The sequence below is a fragment of the Cinclus cinclus genome, chromosome 3, assembly GCF_963662255.1.
Source record: "Cinclus cinclus chromosome 3, bCinCin1.1, whole genome shotgun sequence".
Taxonomy (NCBI): domain Eukaryota; kingdom Metazoa; phylum Chordata; class Aves; order Passeriformes; family Cinclidae; genus Cinclus; species Cinclus cinclus.
Genome location: NC_085048.1, coordinates 61,404,756 through 61,418,907, shown reverse-complemented (window position 1 = coordinate 61,418,907; position 14,152 = coordinate 61,404,756).

The following is a 14,152-nucleotide window of genomic DNA, read 5'->3' as shown; positions in this document are numbered from 1 at the left end:
CTTCTGATTTTTCCCCTTCTTTTTAACATAATAACCACCTTTCAGGATATTATTCTTTCCCTTTTTAACAGCTGAATAACATAGTTTTATAGCTAGGGAATGACAAATCAAACAACACACTTTTTGTCAATTTATCAGATACTTTTCAAGTGAAAGCTGAGGCATAGTTCATAGCAACATTTTTTTGTGCTAAGTAAGATTTCATTTATCACACCAAGAAAGGGGGGGAAGAGGAAAATATTTCGTAAATTAATGCTTATATGGTTTAATGGTACATCTACTTGTCAGCTCAGTGCAGGAGACAGTAAGTCTAAGTTTATAGTGTTCTTATAGAAATAAACAGTGAGATGGGTAAAATCCAGGCTCTCAAACCTCACAGTATTATTTCCTGAATGGTAAATAACTGAGAGTCATAGAATACACAAAAAGTAACCAATTTATTTGTCAGCATTCAGAGAAATGAATAAGAGTTATGTAGCAGGTATTTTTAGTAGGATGTAATGAAAATATTTGCCTAACGTTACACTCAGACTTTAGAAATAGATAACACGACATTATTTTTATTAGCACTAGTTTCATTCTGCTAATGCTTAAAACACCAAGAAAGAGTGGGAACCTTCAAAGGTACTGCATGTACACATATTTACAGGACAAATGGATAAGCTGGTGAAAGAAAAGGAAATAAAATGGATGACACTTATCTTAAAACACATAATTCCTAGGAGAAGACTGCACCCTTCCAGTGCTATTTAACATCTTTGCAAACAACATGGACAGTGGGACTGAGTGCATCATTAGCAAGTTTGGCAGCACCAAGCTACATGATGTAGTCAATATGCTGGAGGGAAAGGATGCAATCCAGAGGGACCTTGAGAGGCTTGTGAGGTGGACCTGTGTAAACCTCATGAAGTTAAACAATGGCAAGTGCAAGGTCCTGTACCTGGGTCATGGCAACCCCAACACCAGTACAGATTTGGGGGTGAACTGTTGAGAGCAGGCCTGCTGAGAAGGATGTGAGGGTGCTGGTGGACAAGATCTTGGATGTGAGCTGGCAGTGTGCACTTGCAGCCCAGAAAGTCACCCAGATCCTGGACTGCATCAAAAACAGTATGGCCAGCAGGTTGAAGGAGGGGATCTTGCCCTTTTCTTGTGGGATCCCACCAGGAGTACTGTGTCCAGCTCTGGAGGTCCAAATTAAAAAGAATATAAACCTCTTGAACTGAGTCCAGAGGAGACCCACAAAGTTGACCAGCAGGCTGGAGTACCTCTCCTACAAAGAAAGACTGAGAGAGTTGGAGTTATTCAATCCACACAAGATATGACTCTGGAGAAAATTTATAGCAGTTTTCCAGTATTGAAGGTGTTCTACAAGAGAGCTGGAGAGGGGCTTTTCACAAGGGCATGTAGCGACAGGACAAGGGGGGAATAGACTTAAACTGAAGGAGGGTAGGTTTAGATTAGTTATTTGGGAGAAATTCTTTCCTGTGAAGGTGGTGGGGCACTGAAGAAGTTGCTCAGAGAGGTTGTGTACTCCCCATATATGGAGGTGTTCGAGACAAGGTTGGACAGAGTTTTGAGCAACCTGGTCTACTGAGAGGTTCCCTGCCCTTGGCAGGGGTTGGAACTAGATGCTCTATAAGTTTCCTTTCAACCCATACCACAATTCTGTGTAATTATGATGTTCATCACACTGGACTACTGGAATGTCTCAGCAGTGATTTGCACTGTGACACATCTAAAACTACTCAAGAATGGATGTGAGACTAAGAGACTGAAGGTACACAAGCACTCAGAGCCAACACAGAACTATTTTAAATTAACAATTCCAGTTAGATTTACTGCTGATCATAGTTTCATAATCAGAGCAATCCACTTAGCATTAGTTCTCACCATTACTGTGTGTGTGTGTGTGTGTGTGTGTGTGTTAAGGGAGTGTTTGGACTCTTGTCACAGGCCATGATTCTGTTCTGCTGAACTGTGTCCAGACACAGAGTCTGTGACTGTCAGGTGTACATATAAAGGATTTAGTGGAGGTATAGTGTATCCATCAGCTCATAAGAGAAGCTATAGACAACGTTTTTGGAGTGTCAGGTCTACTCAGCCTAACCACCCAGCCCCAGGAGGGACCAGAGCACCAGCACATTGCTGCCTTCATATCTTGCATGCCTGAGAGCCCTGAGTACAAGGTGTCCTCATGTCAGACTACTCAGCTGGTGTCACCATGTGATATGTGGATGCCAGTTCTCCAAAGGCTGTTTTTTTGCACCAAGGTCAGGCTGGCTCAGTCAGCACAAAAGGCACATTCGTGTAGTGAGAGCCTGATGTTTCTCAATCTTTTTTGGGGCTGCAATAGTTTGAGAATTTTTCCAGATACGATCTGCCCTTGGAATTTCCTTTATCTGGTCTCAGTAAAATAACAGTGTCCTATTTCAGTAAGGCTTTTAAAACAAATATAGGACCTCTTCAGTCAATACAGAATGCTGGGGTTTACTTTTAAAAGTAAATAATAGTGTGTTAAGGTCCTTTTATCTACATTCTCAGCTACTTTCCTCTCTCTGTCATACTTCTAATAAAGTGCTCATCCAGATCACAGTAAGGGTCCTATCACAAATACCTACCATTCTTTTTTTAAAAAAAAAATCACTAAAAAGAGAAGTTTCCTTTTTACTAAAATTCCTTCTGTGTGATAAGTTTTTGAGACCAGCCTTAACATTATTATATTTTTTCTTCCTGGAAGGCATACCAGTGCAGTAAGAATGTCTTGTATTTTTAGACATTTTCCAACTTCCAGGTTTGAATGAATGTCCTACCTATATCCCAGCTTCATATGAGCACAAGACTGGTACTTGCTACATCCTCCAGCACATCACAGACAGTAGGCTGTAGACAATTTCAGGAATTTTCCTTTCTAAACACCGTAAATGTCTTGGAGTTGAAGTTAGTTCTGAATAGACTGTGAAGTCTCATATATTACCTCTTAAAACTTAAAGGTTGGTGTCAGATGCCTTCTTTCCCCATCCATAAAATTATCATTTTATGAGGACCTTTAATTTTTCAAATTTATGTTCTGTCTTCAGTTCCCACCATGATGAAAGTAAGGTTGTCGTGTTATTTGCATCATGGAATTTTTTCCAGAAAGAACAACACTAACTTTGCCACTGGAATGGCAGAGAGGAAAAGCCGAATGTTATTTATTGCCATAGCCCAGAGGTGTAAAAACAGACTGAGAATATCACATTCCTCCTTTTTTTTCTTTTAAGGCATTTCTATCGTGATATTACTGTATAAAAGATTAATTTCTGGCTTTGTGGTTTTTCTTTCTCTTGTGGAGTTGAAAAGCTTACTGAATTTAAATAGGAAAAACAAAATATTAGTTCTCTTAACTGCTACAGCACAAACTGCACCATATGAAATTGTCCAGATGTTTCTCATGGTCAGAAATTATCAGAATGCCTGACAGAATAGAAAGTCTTTGTGTGTGCATTACATTGCAATACATAGCTAGAAATGCCTGATGAAAGGAAGCAAAAGAATCTCCATCTCTGTCCAAAATCCCCAGTGATTTATTGCTAGATTCTTCCTGTTTGTTCATGTCACCCTTAACCCAATCATCTTCCTATAGAAAGGACTTCCCTACCAGGAAGATGTGCAGATACAACATCAACTTGTTCTAGTTCCCCATAACCTAAGAAAATACAATGAGGTCCCTGAAGTGTGCTTCCACTTGGAATCTTTAAGTCCAGAATGAAACCAAGTCAGGTTTTCAAAGTAATGTCTCCTATTTTGAGGAACTTCAGAGGCTTCTTCTCTGGTACCTTCCTATTGTCTTCTTTCATTATTTCCTCATCCCATGACAGAATAATTCCTCCTTCGAGGTGAGCATGCCATGTAGCATGCTATGTAGCACCCTCATAAGAGCATGTGTAATACCCAACTTGTTGGGCTTGCTGAGCAGCTATTGAATTTCACAAGAAAGGATGCAGGACTGACTGATCAAACTCTTACCCAGACATGGGACGAAGCCTTTTGTTCAAGTTATCAGTGAAACATGCACTATGGTAGTGATACAATGTTCTCTGCGCTACTCAACCACTTCTGCTTTCAGCACTGGTCTTGCCTTTCTGTCCTGGCAGAGCACCATGATTTGCAGATTATGGGAGTCTTCTGTTAATGAGTTCAAAAGCAAGAAAGATTTTCCACCCTCTTTTCTGCAACAGTTCTGATCATTATAGGGAGAAAGGACTGTGTACAGAAAACAAAGTGGGCTCATTTATGACTGCCCAGCAAGCACCTTTCTTTTAATGGACTGTATAAATGTCCAGGCATTCAGGCTGTGCATAACTCTGGATGCAGGCGTAGACATATACAGAGCAGCACACTCTGTAGGCGAATTACACATCTATATTAGGTGGAGTGGGTTGCAAATAAAATGAACACCAATCTGGAAGACATGTCTAGACTTCATTTGGATGAATAATTACGGTTAGATGAAGCACGCTCTTAATTTTTACATTAACTTTGTTATGTTAAATTAACACGATTAGTATTTAATATCTTAATTGATTCATCAGAATACTGATAGTGATCTGGTTTTGTAGGGTTTTGTCAAGTGCATTTTCCTGATGAGTGCGGTACTGTAATCCATTCCCACTTCTGACCAATGTCATAAGTCAACACACTCTCTGAAGGGTACAGAAAACCACAGCAGTCCTATGGGAGTGTCTACTCAGCAGTATCAGGTATGTGATTTATTCTGGTCCTCTGTATTTATGGATTGTGACAATTTTGTATCTTTTCAAACCTATTTGTCACTTAGCAAAAAAAAGTGCATTGCAAAGTGAGTATTTTCCCAGTGATTACAACTTCAACAGTATTTTCTGCTCACTTATCAGACATTATTTGACGCATTTTTGAAAACACAAGAGAATTTAGAAATCACAGACTGGACATTTTCTCTTATTGTTTATGAATACTGCACACACCCATTGATCCAACAGGATTACATGAAAGACAGCTGCAAGAAAAGGAAGTTGTAATCTATCTGACATATCTGAAGGATGTACCCCAGGACTAAACCTGCTGTGTATATTCTTGTTTAAGTAAGAAGAGAAACTGCTTTTGCATTGAAACCTTCTCTTGGTTCTGCCATTGTGCAAACTCTGGGGAAACACTGAAGTGTTCTGATATGCCATGGCTTCACTCATTCACTGTCTGATATTAGACTGTGTCAGAAATTATCTTAATTTTCATCTGACAGACTGATGGAATAAATACTTTTGCTTTCTGCCTTCAGTCAAATTACTGTGTAGTGCTTGTTCATATCAATATCTTTCACATTAAATAAAAAACATACATAATTTTGCTAAACATAAAGGCAATTCTCTAGTAAAAATTCTCAGTGTACATGACAGATCCTTTAAAACTTGACCTTTTACACATATGACTTCTGCATGGGGACTGTCAAACAGTTCCCTAGATTTAAGATTTATGCCAGAGAGTTTGAACTGGGTAGTTTGGGTTCACAGAATCACAAAATAGTCTTAGTTGGAAGGGACTCACAAAGATCTTAAGTTCAGCTCTTAAGTGAGTGGCCTGTATGGGGATCAAACCCACAATCATCAGATTATTAGCAGCGTGCTCTGACCAACTGAGCTAAATGGAAATGTTCTTCTCAAAACCAGAAAAATCTCTGTCATTGAGTAAAAAATCTGATTTTTCTCTCCTTTTTTTCTTGGATTCAAGAAACATTGTAATGTTTCTTAAAATACTGTTTTTTCACATAAAATGTGACATTTTCAAGAAAAATTGTGGATATTTTTTTCATAATTTATTTTCTTGAGAGCAATTTCCATTTTTAAGACAATCTTAGTGGAAAGCATCACACAGGACACTTTGATTTTTAGCTGTTCTTTGTTGGTTTTCTGCCTCTGTGGGAATTAGAGAAGCTAAATGAGATGAATAAATGGATTTTTAACAGGCTTATTACAACGAACACTTGCCAACATGTTCTCAGCTTGAAAAATAAAGCTCTTAAGATTTAATTTTTAGCTGCCTTTCTCCAAAAGTAAAATTTAATTAGAACCCAATTATACTGAAATTGAGGTAACTGCTGAGGTAGTGCAATGGATACTCAGTCCCATATGGTCTGATTTATAATCCACAAGCACTTTGAAGAACTACCTTATTGTTTTCTCTATATTTATATGTATTTCCTAATAATATTAATTAGAATTGCATGGCTGCTTTGAATGTATTTGAGAAAAAAATTAAGAAAAGTTATATGAGAAAGTCTATTTTGCTATATTTTTAGAATTGCTTTACACTGCTAAGAATAAATGTGCATAAATTGATGTTTTATTTCAGGGCCTGATAGTTTCTGTTAGAAAGACAAAGAGGAAAGTAAGAAAATCTTTCAGAAACACCACTATCACCTTAATTCCTTTGTACAAAAAAACCTTCCTAGAAAATACAAAATAAGCTTTCCTATTTTGTACTCACACCAATGTGAGCCCAAAATAATGTTTCTAAACTCTTGGTTTCTAGTTATTCCAGACTTAAAATGAGGATTTAACAATTATCTCTAAGCTATGTATGAATCCATTAAAATAAAATTATAAAAAAAACTCCCAACAGCAACAAAATAACAGAGATCCAAACTATTTTCTTACCTCTACCTTTTTCTTCGAGGGAATTCCTGATGCTTTTAAGGGATTTTTTCTGAGATTTCTAATTAATTACATGACTAGAACTTAGAGCAGAAAGCATCTTCTTGCTCCCTCTGCATAAGGTACAACATAAGGTACCAGACAATGGAGGATCAGAAGAGTCAAAAACAGTAAAGAAACAGAGGCCTGAACAAATGTCTCTTCTTGACTCATGCTCTAATAATTTTTGGTCAAATTTTGATTAACAAAATACTGCCATTCCTTATTTTTTAATGTTTAACAGGAAGTGTTGACAATTAAATGTAATTATTCACCTACCCAATTAGCATTTCCTACAAGGTGATTTGATGTGGACTTAGGTTAGTTTGTTAAGCTCAAGCTGTTTTCTCCAAAAATAATTTTGTGTTTTCAAAATGGTTTCTGTAAGATAATAATCTGTATTTTAAGAACCATTTTCTGGATGATCAACACAGTGACAAGGTTTGGCAGGTTAGCTAGATAGAAGTAAGGTAACAAGTACTAAGTGTTGTGTTATGACTTAAAAAAACGTCCCTTTCTTTTTTTTTAATGGAAAGCTCCTCTGACATGCCTGCATTCTCTTACACACAAGAAGCTTAAAAAACATATTTATTGTATCTATTTTCTCCAGTTACACATCTGATTGCAGATCTAATGTGTCATGGGAATTGCCAACAGCTCTGCTTGTTGGCAGCTGAATGTCACGGAATGCTGATACTATACATCACCACTTAACTTCTCAGATCACATTTGCATCTGCAATCCAAGCAATGGCCACAGAAAGCTGATGAGTGTTTCTAAAGAAGAGAAACTGCCATGTAAATAATTGATCTACAGCCCGTAGAATTGCTAAGGTTGGAAAAGACATCTAAGATCATCAAGTTCAACCATCAACCCAGCAGCACCACCATATTCACCACTAAACCATAACCTGAAGTGCTGTAGCCACATGTTTCCTGAACATTTCCAGATATGGTGACTCCACCACTTCTCTGGGAAGTCTGTTTCAAAGCTTTACAACCCCTTCTTTGATATTTTTTCCCTAATATCCAATGTAAACCTTCCGTGGCACAACTTGAGGCCGTTTCTTCTCATCCTGTCACATCTTACCAGGGAGAAGAGACTAACACCCACCTGCCCACAACCTCCTTTCAGATACCTGTGGAGAGTGATAAGGTCCACCTGGAGGACCTCCTTGTCCTTTGCTCCAGGCTAAACAGCCCCAGCTCCCTCAGCCAATTCTCATAAGATTTGTGCTCCAGGCCCTTCACCAGCTCCACTGTCTTTCTCTGGACCTTGTTCCATCATCTTAATGTCTTCAATTCAGTGCTTAATTACATACTGTTAAAAACTACCAGAAACTCCTAACCAGTGTACTCCTGGTTTTTTAGCCCAATTCAGGCTGCTACTGCCATTATAAAATAATCATAAAATATATTTACATCTTTGAAGAGCTGTTCGGAAGTTGGTCAAATTCCTAGCACGTGTTTGCTCATCTGGGAGTCTCACAGGGTGTGATCATCAGCATGCTGGTCCTCCTGTGCATACTGTGTAAAAGGATCATTTCCTGCTCTCTGCACGTAGTCTCTGTTCTCTATTGCACTTGTGAGCAAAAGAGTCAAACTGGGAGTTTGCATCTGCTCAGGTTTTAATAATATTATTCAGAAATACATCTTGATTAGCTGATTTTCTGGTCAGCTGCTGCTAAATCCTTTCCAGGTGTAAGCTGATTTGCAGCTTTGATGTTTAATTGAAATGTGTTTTTGAGCCTGTTCTTAGTACTGGTCAGTATGCTGGAAAATGCAGCCTGACTTCTTGTGATATGAACTACCGGGGTGATGCAGACACTTTTTTCAGTAAAGGCTAAACCTACAACACTGTTCTTCTCTGTAAACAGCACACAGAGCATTCAAGAAAACCATAGTAAAATGTAATTTTTTAAGTGGCAAAGATCTCCAAAATAAGTAAATACTGCATTTATAGTGATCCTTACTATGTTTATTTCCTTCTCTGTGCAAAGCATAAAGAGAAGTCTTGTGGGAGTGGAAGAGTTTGTGGTCCTAGAAGTAATGGTATCAATACTGTCTCACTCAAAAGTTAAAAGAGACACACCACTGATTTTAGCCTTTTCTTGTTTGTCTGTGCTCTGGTCTGCAGCTGAGGCAGACTGCTTGAGCAAGCATGTCAAATAAAATCATGGAAGGGACCTTAAAGATCATCTAGTTCCAATCACCCTGCTGTGGACAGGGACACTTTTCAGTAAGCCATGTTGCTCAGAGCTCCATCCAACCTGGTCTAGAACAGGGATGGGGCATCCACAGCCTTTCTGGGAAACCTTTTCTGGTGCCTCACCACTTTCTTTCAGTTTGATCCCATTTTCCTTTGTCATGTCACTATATATAAATAGTCTCTCTCCATCTTTCTCGCAGACTCTCTTTCTCTCTTTTACTCCTGGGACTTTGCCTAACTGCCATGACTTTTCAAACATCTTAGGAAAAAAGAACTCTTCCTGTTATTTTTGTGTCCTTTGCCAGGTTCAGTTACAGCTTCACTTTGGCTTTCTCCATCTCTTTCCTACACAACCAAACTTCATCTCTACACTCCTCACAGGTTACCTGTCATTATTTATATTATCTATGTATGTGCTTCTTTTCCTTTCTTTTCCTTAGTTTGACAAGCAGTTCCCAACTCAGCCATGCTGATCCCTTGCCTTCCTTGCCCTATTTCTTACTCCTGGGGATTGCTTACTATTGCACTCTGTAGAAGACATCCTTTAAAATATACCAACTCTATTCCACCCAGCCCATTGTCCCTGAGGGCAGTATCCCAGGGATCCCACTGACATCTGCTTGAAAAGCTGAAATTCTGCTTTCCTAAAGGTCAGGGGTCTAACCTTACTCCTCACCTCACCTATATTCCTAAAGACAGCAAACTCCACAACTGTGGCCCAACCTGCCTCAAATCCTGATATCCCCAGCTAGCTCACTTGCACTGGTTACCACCAGATTCAGTAACACATCACCTCTTATAGGACTATTACCTGGCTCAAGAGGTTATAATGATGCCCATATCACTCCTGTGGGCGCAAAAGCTGGTTTTAGAATACTGTCATTCCTTCATTGTGTGGAAACCTAGTCCATGTCTTTTATTTGATGCATCTGTATGAAAGTGATAATAATGAAATATGTCAAACACATCAGCTTTTGCCATCAGAGGAAAAGAAAGCAGTGTGTAGAAGCATTTAACAGAGTCTGGTGCACAGTAAAAGCTACAATATTTGCCATTGCTGGCATTCTCAGGTCCATTCTCCACAGCTGCAGAATCAGATTGGAGAAGCTGCTGTAGATTACGAGCCCGCCTAAAGCTACGTTGTGCTTTTCTGAAATGTGTGCGCTGTTACGGAGGTTAAGTAAATCTGCGCTCAGACAGACAAAGCTGATGGGGGCTCAGCAACATTTAGTTGCAGACATTGGGATGTTCAAAAGTAAGAGTACTTTGTAATCTTAGAATTGGCAGTGGTTTTAGATCATATTCATTATATTGCACTGTCTTGAGATCATCCACCCTTAGTTCCGAGTATAACTCCAGACCTTCACGTCTCATAAAATACATCCTAATTCTAGTTTGGCTTTTCTAATCTTCTCCCTACATAACCTTACTATATCCTTATAATCCTCACAAGTTACCTGACCCTCCTTCCAGAGATTATAGATTCTCTTTTTTTCCCTAAATTCTAGTCTAAATTCTCTGTTTAATCAGGCTGGTGTTTTTCCCCGATGACTTGTCTTTCTACAGTTGGGGGCAGCCTGGTCCTGAATATTTAACAATTCCTTTCTAAAGCACATCTAACCTTCCTAAACTCCTTTACACTTTGGACCTGACTACCAAGGGACTCTGTCAATCAGTGTCCTAAAAAGTCTGCTCGTTGGAAAGTGGAAATTCTGCTGGTACCCCTCCTTATTTCACCCAATACTGAAACTCTGACATTTCCTGGCCTCTATACCCAAGGTAACCATTGACTACCAAATCACCCATCAGTCCTTCTGTGTTCACAAACAGGTCTAGCAGGACACCTTCTCTGGTAGGCTCATTTACCAGTTGTGTTAGGAAGTTGTCTTCCACACACTCCAGGAACTTCCTAGATTGTTTCCCCATTGCTATGTTGTGTTTCCAGAAGGCATCTGGCAAGTTGAAGTCACCCATGAATACAAGGGTCAGCAACCATGAGACTTCGGCTAGCTGCTTGTAGAATGCCTCTGTCTGCTTGTTCTGGTTGGGTGGAATAAAACAGACTCCCACCACCATGCTGTCCACCCTGCTGACCTTCCCCCTGATCTTTGCCCACAGGTACATGCAGTTCCACCCCACCACCTCTCCTGCTTTGCCTGTGTCTTCTAAAAGGCTTAGAGGTATCCATTGCAGCACTCCAGTGAGGAGAGTCATCTCACCATGTTTCCATGATAGCAAGTACATAACTTTCCTGCTGTACAATGGCTTCCAGCTCTTTGTGCTTGCTGCCCAGGCTGTGTGCATCGGTGTAGATGCACTTCAGCTGGGCTAATGGTTTTGTCCTCATCACAAGCCTGCTACCCCTAGACTGATCTCTAGTAGGCTGGTCCTATCTCTTTCCCCCTTTGAGCATGGTTTAAGATTTCTTGATCAGCCCTGCTAATTCCTGTCTTGACTGAGTTAAGAAAAATATCTATGGATCAGGTGTAAAGATTTGCCCTTATTTTAAGTGAAGTGGCTTTGTTGAAGATAATTGTCACATCACAGTGTAATGCTAAATGAGATCTCTCAGGTGAGAATTTAACCATAGTGACATTTCAGGATTCAGCAGTGTATGTAGTATTTCTAGTATTGACAGGGTGGAGTGAGAAGGTGCTATCAGACTTACATTGTACTACCTCTAGTCTACACAAAAATAAATGTCTTACACTGAGGAAACAGTAATTACCTCTATTCTCTCATTTTTCACAGACTAAGATGGGGTGGTAGTTTTCCCAATCATTGTAAAATTATTTTTTAAAGAAACCATCTCAAAACTCAGGAGAAGGTAGAAAAGAACTGATGTTTCTGAAACAAGAAAATTTTCATAACAGAAAAAAAACCAGATGGCATTTTAACAACTACTTTGGCATAGAGCTCAATGTAGTATATGAAAAGCTGACATGATCTTATTTACAGATTTCCTTTGTTTCTTTGACTGCAGTTAGAATACTTCATAAAATGCATTCTACAATAATTTTGTTAGCAAGCAGAGTTGTCTGAAAGTAGCTTTATACATGCAGCGTATATACAATGTTTACAGAAGCACAGTAACAGACACTTCCAAAATGTGCACATTGGGATAGCAACACGCCTAGTAAAGTCCAGACACATTAACTAATTCCCCCACACCATGCTACAAGAATTGAAAGGAGCAATATACAATTTAGTTTACTTACTTGAAACATATTTTGAATATTATGTCTGGGAAATAATGAAGCAAAACTGTGCTGGTTTCCTGACAAGAAGGAGTTGTAGTCTACCTCGGAACACCTTCCCCTCACAACAAAAAGGAACAGACTGTAGTTTTCCATTCTGCCAGAAAGCTGGCTCATGCTGTCCATATCACACACAGCAATTTAAGACATTGAGTGAACAGCATGAATCAAACAGAAGCATCAAATCTACTACAAATTAGATTGTTATTTTTCCGGTAGGGCACCTGTATCATCTGGTAATGTCTACATCGGAAAAATTCATTTAGGAAATAAGTACTGCAATGGATTTAGAAGTTCTTTGAAAGGCTATGCAGTGAAAGATTGTCAAACAAAATGAGAAGCAGGGAACCACTCCAGCAGAAAAACTCCAGCAAAAATAAACAGAAAACTTGATCACAGTCAATGATAAGCATCGAGAATTCACAAAGGAAGACTTTATTCTTTAGTACTTTGCAGGTGTAAAATATTTGTAAGTGAAAAGGGCTCAAGATTGATCAGAATCTGGTATCCAAGAAGAATTAGTGATATAAAATTAAAAAAGTAGTTCTGAGAACATGTGGGCTCACACAAAACTTAAGGCATGTAGAAAGAGAAGAGGCAAAATGGAGAAAAAGGAGGATGAAGCATTGTTAGGCAGTTATGGATGCGTCCCGGTTCCAGCCAGAAAAGGGTTCATTTCTGCAGTAGGCAGGAGGGACATGACGAGGACCCCGAGGTTACTCTATATCACCTCATGCCAAAGCAGGGGGCAGGGGAGGTATGGGTTCCTTCCAGTCAGGCTGATGGTGAAGTGAGTGGTCCAGGTAGTGACAAGTTCCTTGTGGTGAGTGCTTGCATGTGAATCCTTCACTTCTTGTTATTGATTTTAATAACATTCTGTTATTAATATCATTATTGATAGTTTGTTGCTTATTGCATTGCTGATTCTAGTAAATTGTTATCATCTTAACCCTTGATATGTACCTTTTGTGCCTCCAATTTCTCCTCTCATGCTGCAAGGGGAATGAGAGAGGGAAGTGTGGAGTGAGACAGTGGCACATGGTTTGGAGTGTTTCAGTGGGAACACTAAATAGGGGAATTCCATTCCTAAATTATGACAAAATGACAATTTTCTAAGCCATTCCACATAAATTTACAAGTTCATGTTAATCAGCTCCTTTGTATAAACCCTTCTAAGGAGCCACTGAAGCCACAAGGCAACTACAACCTGCTAGGGTAGGCTAATATGGAGCCAGTCTTAAAACTGAACTTAGTAAGTTTTCTCGTTTGAATGCTGCACACATCTTTAACTACATTACATCCTCCTATAGGTCTCACCAGCTGGACCATGATGGTTGACATTAAAAACTTCAATCTCTTACTTTCCCTCCTGAGTGGTTACACTGGGGACTTCTTTTTTCCCCAGATAATTAGCTAGAACACTTACAGTTTACATCAATATAACTTCTCACTGCTTTAAAAATTGGGGTGGGGATATAACTCATCTTGTAGAAAGGGGAATTGAGAAAGAAATTTTGAACTTCAGGTGGTTCACAGAGTTAAAAACAGAACTAAATAAGTGTCTTATAGACAAAGGGTACAGTGAACTGATTACACTGTATTAGCACTTCAGGCTTTGAAAATATAAGACTAGCAACTAATTCCAAAATCCTATCTAAATTTCTAGTGTACTCTCTAGTATTCACCTTAAAGAAGTCACTGCAGAAGTACAGGATACAGTGCTTTGACAGAGGCAGATCTGTGCTGGAGCAGTTCCACCCAATTGTGGAAACATACTTTAAATTACATTTGGCTCACAAACTAGCCATAAAAGACTACTTCCACAAGGTGCCTTTGCCTGCTGTTTCTGCCCCTTCTAGGAATGACACTGCAAGCACCTTCTCTCTGGAGCTCAGACAAAAAAGCTAACCTCTCACCTGGCTTGGGAATGATTATTTGTTGGATTCAATGCCACTGTATAAGAGGGGATTCAGCTCTGACACC